Raw genomic sequence first — 9,431 nt, forward strand, 5'->3', positions numbered from 1 at the left:
CCTTTGTTTGCACAGTTTTTTTGCAGTTTCTCTGCTTGTGTCCTTCCAGGCTATGATCAGAAATTGAAAATGAAATAGCACAAAGAATTGCTCTTCTCAGAAATCCCAACTATGCTGAAAGCAGCAAGTACCAAAACAACAGTGACAGCCTCTCTTGCACAAGATGTCTCACCTGAAACACCCCGGGCAGTTCAGCTAAGGTTTACCAAAGCCTCTGGATACTATTTTCCAAGCTTCTATGATTTACCACTGTCAAATATGTGCATTGCAGTAGCTTGTTCAGCAATCCTTTCCCATCCTTTTTGCAGGGAGTTGGCAGTTATACAGATGTCCAACTTTCACAAAGCCAACACTCAGCTGTCAGAAATTTCCCAGGACTATGTGTTGTGGTTCAACCCCAGCTATCAACTAAGCCTCACACAGCCACTTGCTCACTCCTCCACAGTGAGATGGAAGAGAGAATCAGAAGAGTAAAAGGGGGAAAAACTGAAGGGCTGAGTTAAAGATAGTTTAATTGGGAAAGCAAAAACCACACACAAAAGCAAAGCAAAACAAGGAATTCATTGACTACTTCCCATCACCAGGCAGGTGTTCAGCCATCTCAAGGAGAGTAGGACTCCATCACACATGACAGTTACTTGGGAAGACAAACAGCCATGATGCCAAACATCACCCCCTTCCTTCTTCCCCAGTTTTATATACTGAATATGGCATTATATGGTGTGGAATATCCCTGCAGTCAGCTGGGGTCAGCTGTCCCAGATGGGTGCCCTCCCATCTTCTTGAGCACCCCCAGCCTGCTTGCTGGTACAATGAGAAATAGAAAAGGCCTTGAGTCTGTGTAAGCACTGCACAGGAGTAACAAAAACATCTCTGTATTGTCAAAACTGTTTTTAACACAGATCCAAAACATGGCCCCATTTCAGCTCCTATGAAGAAAATGAACCCTATGGCAACCAAAACCAGGACACCATGCATCCTAAATCTGGTGCTGGGATCAGCCTGGCCTTGCTCCTTGCCCAAGGATGTTGGGGAAGGGAGTGGCAGGAGACCTGAACAGTCCCAGATCCGGGCAAGAGAAAGCAAGCAAGATGACCTTGGAAAATACCAAATGGGTGGACAGTAATGTGCAGGAGCCCTGCCAGCCTAGCCACTGATGAGATGCTGGCAAAGGTGCCCCAATACTCCCCTAAGACACTCCCTTGTGCATGCAGCCCTGCCAACTACCAGGACCACCCCAGCCCTTCTTCTATCATATCTTGAAACAGAGACTTGTTGGTAAAGTCTATTTAGGATGCATCAGGATACAAATCATGCAAATTGATTAATTCATCAATGCTCATTTCTTCCCTTTCCTGAGTAGCAATGGTGTTTGGGTGTCTTCCTTGACCTGCTTCAGCATAGATACTGCAGGAAAGTTCCACCAATACAAGAAATATAATATATGCCCACTGGACTTTACTGTCCATGCCAGGTTTTGGAAAAAAATTATTTCCTAGAGCATGCAGACTATTCCAACTACTAGCAATAACAATTTCTAAACTTGAAATGTCTGTTTATGAAAGCCTGTACAAGTTCACCAGAGAAGGAATGGATAAAATGTGGAACGAATGGGGTTTTAGTGATGTTCATTGTGCTAATTACACTGAATAATATTTTGGCAGAGTGGCTAGAGTCCTCATTGTTCCAGGAACTTCTAACTATCATCAGACTATTATCTCACTTAGTCACACCAGAGCCCTGATCTTCAGTCCAACAAAGTATGTAGGACAGGTTTAACTTCAAACATATGAACAGTCTAATTGACTTGTTTGGCATGACCAAGGTGTAGAGGGATGAACCCAAGACTCACGTGCAGGTTCTTCTGCTAAAGGCTCTTCCAGTCCCTTGCGTACTGGAAACACTCCATTCTCCATTTCTTTTCCCTCAGGCCTCTGTGGTGTACTCCCTGCTATGGGTCTAGCTGAACACTCAGACTGTGGGAATGACTAGTGTAGTGTCAGGGTTAATCTGAAGAAGAGGGAGGCAGCTCCCATTGGCAAAAGCTTTTAAGAGGAAAGACAGGGAATGTTATGGAGATGAGCCCTGGCACTTTGGTTCCAGCAGACTACCTGGGATTTGTTAATAGATTTCACCATCCAAGATTTCTATTGATATCTTGGCTGTTTAGCACTCAGTTACCTTTTCAGGTTGTAGAGTCCCAGAATGAATAATTGTCTCAAAACAGCCACCCTGACAAGCTGGACATTGTGCTTGGGTGGGGTCCTCATTCAATAAGCCACTTGGACTTGTTCTCACAAGCAGAACTCTTTGTTCAGTAACCACCCTGATAAACTGGACACTGTCCTTGTTCCATAAGTAACAGTGGCCAGCAAGAGGAGCTACGTGGAGGCACAGTGCCATCTTGCAAAAGACCACTGTCCTGTTTGAGGACAAATTGCATACACGAAAATAAAGGTAATTGCTCAGTCAACCCAGATGGAGGGAGAGGACACGTGATCACCTGGACCACCATGCCCCACCAACTCGCTTCCAGAACATTTCCAGATCCAACACTGAGTCTGTGCAAGGTAGGCCAGGCCTAGAACCTGCAGCTAAACACAAGCTTTATAGAAGGAAATAAAAAATTAAAATTCCAAGTCTCCACTTAAAAAAGCTCCCTTGCCCCTTTTGTGATTTCCTTTGATTTGTGGGTCTTCGAGGGCAGAGAAAGCTAACAAGGGAAAAAAACTAGAACTGGAAATCAAATAGTCCTATTTAATTTTAGAGTTGTTGACACAACTTGTTACATGTGTTTCCTACCAGAATAAATGAAATAACAGTCATCTGATTTCCAAATTACCATATCTATTGTTTCAGAAAGACAGGGTATAAATAATTGCAGTGCAATCGCCTATGTGTGGACTCCCATCCGGAACCGTTATCAGGATTAGCATAAATTACGGTGCCATCTAATAATGAAATCACTGAACACTGATTGTGCCAGCTATTTAAACTTGTAATTACTGCTCATTAGAAACAAGTTTCACTTCATGTGCCCCTTACAGACCCAAAGTAGTTGTCAAAAGACTCCTGAAAAGAATTCTACAGAGAAGAGCCAGGAAAAATTTCAAACAAGGGGCATGGATTTCATCTGCAAAAACAGTCTGTGTGGAAGAAACATGCTGTGGGCACCATTCATCCACCCTAAAAGGCATTTGTATCTGTTACCAGAAAGAGAAGTTAGAATAGGTGAGAACAGGAAACCTCCAATGTAATTCAAACAGGTACTAATGATATATGGGTTTCTACCTTAGTGGACTGTGATTAGCTCACAGTGTTTGTTATCATAGTACACAATTAGGCATCATTCAGTAGACAGACTCTAAACAAAATGAGCTCCTGACCTAGCCAGAGGGAAGGCTTTAGGCAGATTTTATCAAGGCTGGGTAAGGCTCAGGTAGGATAAGCAGCGTCCTCGGACACCACATCAAAGGTAGTAAAGGACAAGTGCCAGAAGCAAAGTGAAAATAACTATAACCTTTGCATGCTCCTCTGTAAACGGTTTGCAGAAAACAGTTGATTAAAAAGTGTTGGCTTTCCTGCAGATCAAGCTTTTTACAAGATGAACTGGCTATAGAAGGACTCAGATAAATTCTCCCCAGTTCTAATAGATATTGTTAATCAATTTCCATTAACAGATGGAAACTGATTCATTCTTGCTCCTACTGAATATTCAAAAACTTTTGCTGCAGACAGAAAATAATAGTTTCTAGCACTTTCAGAAGCAAAAAGGCACACAAGCAAAAGTGAAAAGCCAAACATATTAATTAGAAAAACTGACCTTAGCTTGAAGATCTCACAGATAGTGAAGCTATTCATTTCCCCCGATGACTCCTATCAACAGTTGATTCAAGTAACAGTTTAGAGCTTCATTCTTGCAGTGAGTGGATTCAGTGGACACACAACCAACCCAGCTGCCAAGGTGCACTTCCCACACACAGAGTGTAGATCCTCTCTGCAACTGGAGGCAGGCCTGTTTAAGGCTAGAGTACTCTTGAAAGTTGAGCTTAGATTAATGCCTCACAAACTTATAGGAGCCCATCTCCACTTCACCTGAATTCAGAAGGCTCAGAGTCAGTCCTTTCTCTGATATGAAGACCCTTGTGTTACTTATTACAGGCCCTGGGGGCAGGGAAACTCTCCAGCCTCCTGATAATTGAGTGATCTTGCCCACCTTTCAGCCATTTGTACTGCTATAATGCCCTGATGCAAGGCCAATAAACCTAATCATTGGATGGCACATTTAACTAATTGGTTCTATATCCTTTCATTTCTGACTACCAGCTGGCAGGCATTACAAGCCTTACCAGAGGTTGTCACTCGAGAGCAGGTAGCTATAGAACAATTGTTGACACTAGGTTCAGATGCAGAATACAGGAGAAACTATATCCTTAGGTGAGGTGAGTGCAGCTCTTCTTTTTTGCATCCTAACAACTCGCCATTTCTCAAATAAAACAAACAAAAAAAGCTTTTTCTTGAATGGGTGGGACACAACCTCTTCAGAAAATAAGCCATTACTGTTCTGTTGGCAGATGTTTCCAAATAAAAATAAATAATTCAGGCAAAGCTAGTCTAAACCTCTTTGTTCCAGTATGACACCACATACAGGCATTTACCTCTGACCAAGCTTTACATACCCAAATATTGCCTTAGTTACAACTCTAGTCTATTGCATTACTACTACTATTTGAAATTCAATGTCTGATGGAAATAATGAGCTGACTTGGACTAGAAAAGTCTTAGGATGTTCTGATGTACCCCCATTTGCTTCTGTTGTCTGCATCAGTACTTACTATGGTGAATATCTTTACATAACTGCTACTTAATAAAACAACCTTGCCCAAAAAAAAACCAAAAAGCCATACTGGTTGTTTCAATCTGGACCTTTGAAAAATGTAGAGCCCAAGTCTATTTTCTATTTTATTACCAAATAATCCTCTTCAATAAATTGCTGGGCACTAAGCCAGATACTACTATTTGGTCTTTCTCTCCAACTGTTCGACTTTGCCAGATCTTGTAGGTTAATTATTTATGTTTCTGGAGACAAAAAAACTCGGCACTTTGATCATTTGTCAGTGACACTAACCTTCAACCTAAACTACTCTGCTGTGTGGACAGCCTCAGCTCCAGTTACACAGGCTGGCGGACATGCCAAATGAAGAAAACAATATCCATCTCACACAGAATTGTGAAACCCCATTAAAACTATTGAAACCTTTAACTGACTCACACTTTATTAAATAAATGGGTATTCTGTAACACCTAACGAGACAAACTGGAATTTTATTCATGTCATTGTTCTGCTTTTTCTGTCTGACAGTAGAAACCAGGAATTTTCCAGTTGACTGCAATATTATATTTGGTGTTCTTACTCTGTTTTGTACAAATAGAAGCAGTGACTTGTTGTGACAAGAAGACAGACCTTATATTGCCATATATTTATACACTGCAGAAGAAAGGATGGTACATGAATAGGTTTATTAAAGAAGGTTGCTGTCCTTTATGAACATGAGAGGATAAGGAATCAATGAGATTCACAATTATCTACCCACTACCTGTTTGTTTACCCAATTTAACACAGAGGACTAATCAGAGAGGAGAGATTGGGGAAAGAGGAGAGTTTAAAATAACAGCAGTTTGCAAATACATCTTTGGAGAGCTGAGAAATTTGTACTTCTTGGACAAGATACCATGGCTCTGAAGTGATTCCACCATTGTAATATGGATTGATTACCTTGCTCATATTTCATCGCAAGATTTGGTTAAACCTTTGATTAAGAATTATCTTAGTACACCTCTGAACAGGGCAGAAAGCGGAGAGCACTGCTATTGCTGTTGATACAAGAGCAAACCAACTCATTCAAAGGAACTGCATTAATGATACAAAACACAGGACTTGTACTGTTTTGTGTGGTTTTTGTACCTGCTTTCATCTCCTTAGCATCTCACACTCTCACATCTTTAACAGTTAAAGAAAATTCTAAAGAAAAATTAAGTAAAAATTCCCCTATTCCCTAGTCACATGGTTACAGATAGAAGAAAGGCTACAAGCAAATACTGCTTTACTGTAAGTAGGAAGGGAAAACCAGTAAGTCTTAAAATAGCCTGAGATACCAGACCTTACATGCATCACTTCTTGACAGTCTGAAATAAGTCTGGTGAGGGTCCTGCTGATTGGAAAAAAAAGATCACATAGCCCCTAATTTTAAAAAGGGGAAAAAGGAAAACCCAGGGAGCTACAAGCCAGCCAGTCTCACCTCTGTGCCTGACAAGATCATGGAACAGATCCTCCTGGAAAATCTGCTAAGGGACATGGAAAATAAGGAGGTGATTGCTTACAGCCAACATGGCTTCACTAAGGGTAAATCATGCCTGACCAATTTGGTGGCCTTCTATGACAAGGCTACAGAGATGGTGGATGGTGGCAAAGCAGCTGATGTTATCTACCTGGATTTGTGCAAGGCATTTGACGCTGTCCCACATGACATCCTGGTCTCTAAACTGACAAGGCATGGATTTGACAGATGGAGCACTGGGTGGATGAGTAATTGTCTGGATGGCTGCACCCAGAGAGTTGTGGTCAATGGTTCAGTGTTCAAGTGGAGGCAGGTGAGAAGTGGTGTCCCTCAGGGGTCAGTACTGGGACCAGTTCTGTTTAACATCTTCATTGGAGACATGGACAGTGGGATTGAGCAAGTTTGCTGATGATACCAAGCTGTGTGGTGTAGTTGACACCCAAGAGGGAAGGGATGCCATCCAGAGGGACCTTGAAAGGCTAGAGAGGTGGGCCAGTGCCAACCTCATGAAGTTCAACAAGTCCAAGTGCAAGGTCCTGCACCTGGGTCGGCACAAACCCAGGCACAAGTACAGGCTGGGGGGAGAATGGCTGGAGAGCAGTCCTGAGGAGAAGAACTTGGGGGTAGTAGTTGATGAGAAGCTCAACATGAGCCACCAGTGTGTGCTGGAGCCCAGAGGGCCATCTGTATCCTGGGCTACATCAAAAGAAGTGTGGCCAGCAGGGCCAGGGAGGTGATTCTGCCCCTCTATCTGCTCTGGTGAGACCCCACCTGAAGTGCTGTGTACAGTTCTGGTGCCCTCTGCCCAGGAAAGACGTGGAGCTGTTGGAGAGGGTCCAGAGAAGGGCCACAGAGATGATCAAAGGCCTGGAGCACCTCTGCTATGAAGACAAGCTGAGGAAGTTGGGGCTGTTCAGCCTGGAGAAGAGGAGGCTCCGGGGAGACCTTATAGCAGCCTTCCAGTACCCAAAGGGGCCTACAGGAAAGCTAGGAAGGGGCTTTCACCAGACAGGACAAGGGGCAATGTTTTTAACTTGAAAGAGGATAGATTAGGTTAGACATCAGGAAGAAATTCTTCACTATGAGGCTAGTAAGGTGCTGGAATGGCTTGCTTAGGGAGGTTGTGGATGGCCCCTCCCTGGAGGGTTTTAAGGCCAATTTATATGAGGCTTTGTGCAGCCTGGTCTAGTGTGAGGTGTCCCTGCTCATAGCAGGGAGGTTGGACCCTGATGATCCAATCTTAACCATTCTATGATTCTATGATTCTATGAAAAAGCCTCCCTGGAGGCAGGGTAGGGAGCTGAATGCATGTGTGTATTTAGTAGTATACACTGATCACAATTCAGCACAGGTAAGACAAAAATGCTATTATAACATTTAATATGAGTGAGTGTATAATGGATTTGATGAGAGATGTATCAATACTTGTCTCTTACAGTGTGTGTATGTGCGTTCACTTGCAGGTATATTTAAATATGATCTTATGTATTGGTGTAAAAAACAATGGGAGTTGAAATCTTAGTGCCTTTATGTCTCCATAAAAGCCTGCTTAAAAACTCCAGGCCAGCAAGCCCACAGCAATAGGTGGCCTAGTTCCAAGCTATTATCAAAGCAATAAGGCTCTAGCCTAAAAAAAATTTCAAAAAAATTACAGTGTGAGTATTGGTTTTGTAAATAAAGGAGATGATAGCCCTGATGCTTAGAAGTAATTTCTCTCCACACAAGAGAGTAAGATCTTTTTGGTATTTTCACATGTAAATTATGAGTCTTAACCTCTCTGGGAGAGATAAATGTGATATCAGACTCCAGAGCATTACATATTCTCTCTGTCTCTGTCCCTTTCCCTGTGTATATATTAATTTTATAGATCTTTTTATTGTCTCAACTATACTGGTTGCGTGAGAAGCAGAACAATAGGCCAAGTACTTCCATTTCACACATGCTACCTCTATAATTCAACAAAGGATAGTAAAAAAGATCTATAAACTTGTTATAAATCAGTGCCCTAAACTAAATTAACCATTGAAATAGATTATCATAAAAATAATGTCATAAAAATATTCTTCACCTTTGTAGTCCGTATGTGTGTGGGTGCATGTCTGTATGTGCCCACGCATGGGATGCTATGCATGTACCAAGGCAGTGCTAACCTTGTGGCAGGCTGGGCTTCTGCAGCCTTGGAGGAGATGGCAGGCAGGCAAGCAGAGCTGGGAGGATGAGCTTTAATATCTCTGTGTCTGGGAAAGTAACTCAGAAACAGATCCACTAAAATCTAATTACTCCATATAACTCACCTTTAGTAGTAGTGAGTCATCTCTGCTTTCTTATTAGCAGTGAAGCACTAGTCTTTTTGGTTATATTTCTAAGGTCCTGTTGAGAAAATGACAAAACCTAGTCAAGATGCAGGCTAAAGAATACAAGAATTTAAGCAATACACAGTCTCTGCCAAAGTTGGGTCCTGCTCTGCAGTCCCTACGCACCAACACCCCCAGCCCTTGTTCTTTAAGCTCCATGAGAAAGGTATGTATAAATACCAGGTGAGAACATAGAGATGAATGCCTGCAGTTCAGTACTGGACTGATAGGGCAGTGGTTCAAGAGCTGGTAGGTTTTCTCCTTCCAGCTGATATTGACTCCAGAAGATGACACAGGAACAGCAGAGCCCAAGGCAGTTCTCACAGAGCCAACACTTCCCTTGCCCACCTCCAGCAGTGTCTTCTCCCACATGAGCTCATGTGTTGCCATCATTTACTTCATAGTGATCACCTGGGAACACACCTGTATTACTCAGTTGTTGTCTAACTTTAGCATCAAAATGAGGCATCTCTATATGTGGAAGTTGCCGTTAGACTTTGTATCTCGTTTCCTCAATCTGTATTTTGACAAGGCCATTCTCTCAGCAAAAGTGAACTATGAAATCCTCCAAAATGGCAATTGAGCTGCTGAAATGGTAGAGCTGGGCAGCAGCCCACAAACAGAAGCTCATCCACGCTGGGAAGCATCGCCTTGGATAAAAAATGGAGTTGGAGCACAGAGAGTAACAATGCCCAGGCAATATGATGTGTTAAAAACCTAGGAAACTGCTTTCATTCCT

The sequence above is a fragment of the Chaetura pelagica genome, unplaced genomic scaffold (genome assembly GCF_000747805.2).
Source record: "Chaetura pelagica isolate M959 unplaced genomic scaffold, ChaPel_1.0 scaffold11, whole genome shotgun sequence".
Lineage (NCBI taxonomy): Eukaryota > Metazoa > Chordata > Aves > Apodiformes > Apodidae > Chaetura > Chaetura pelagica.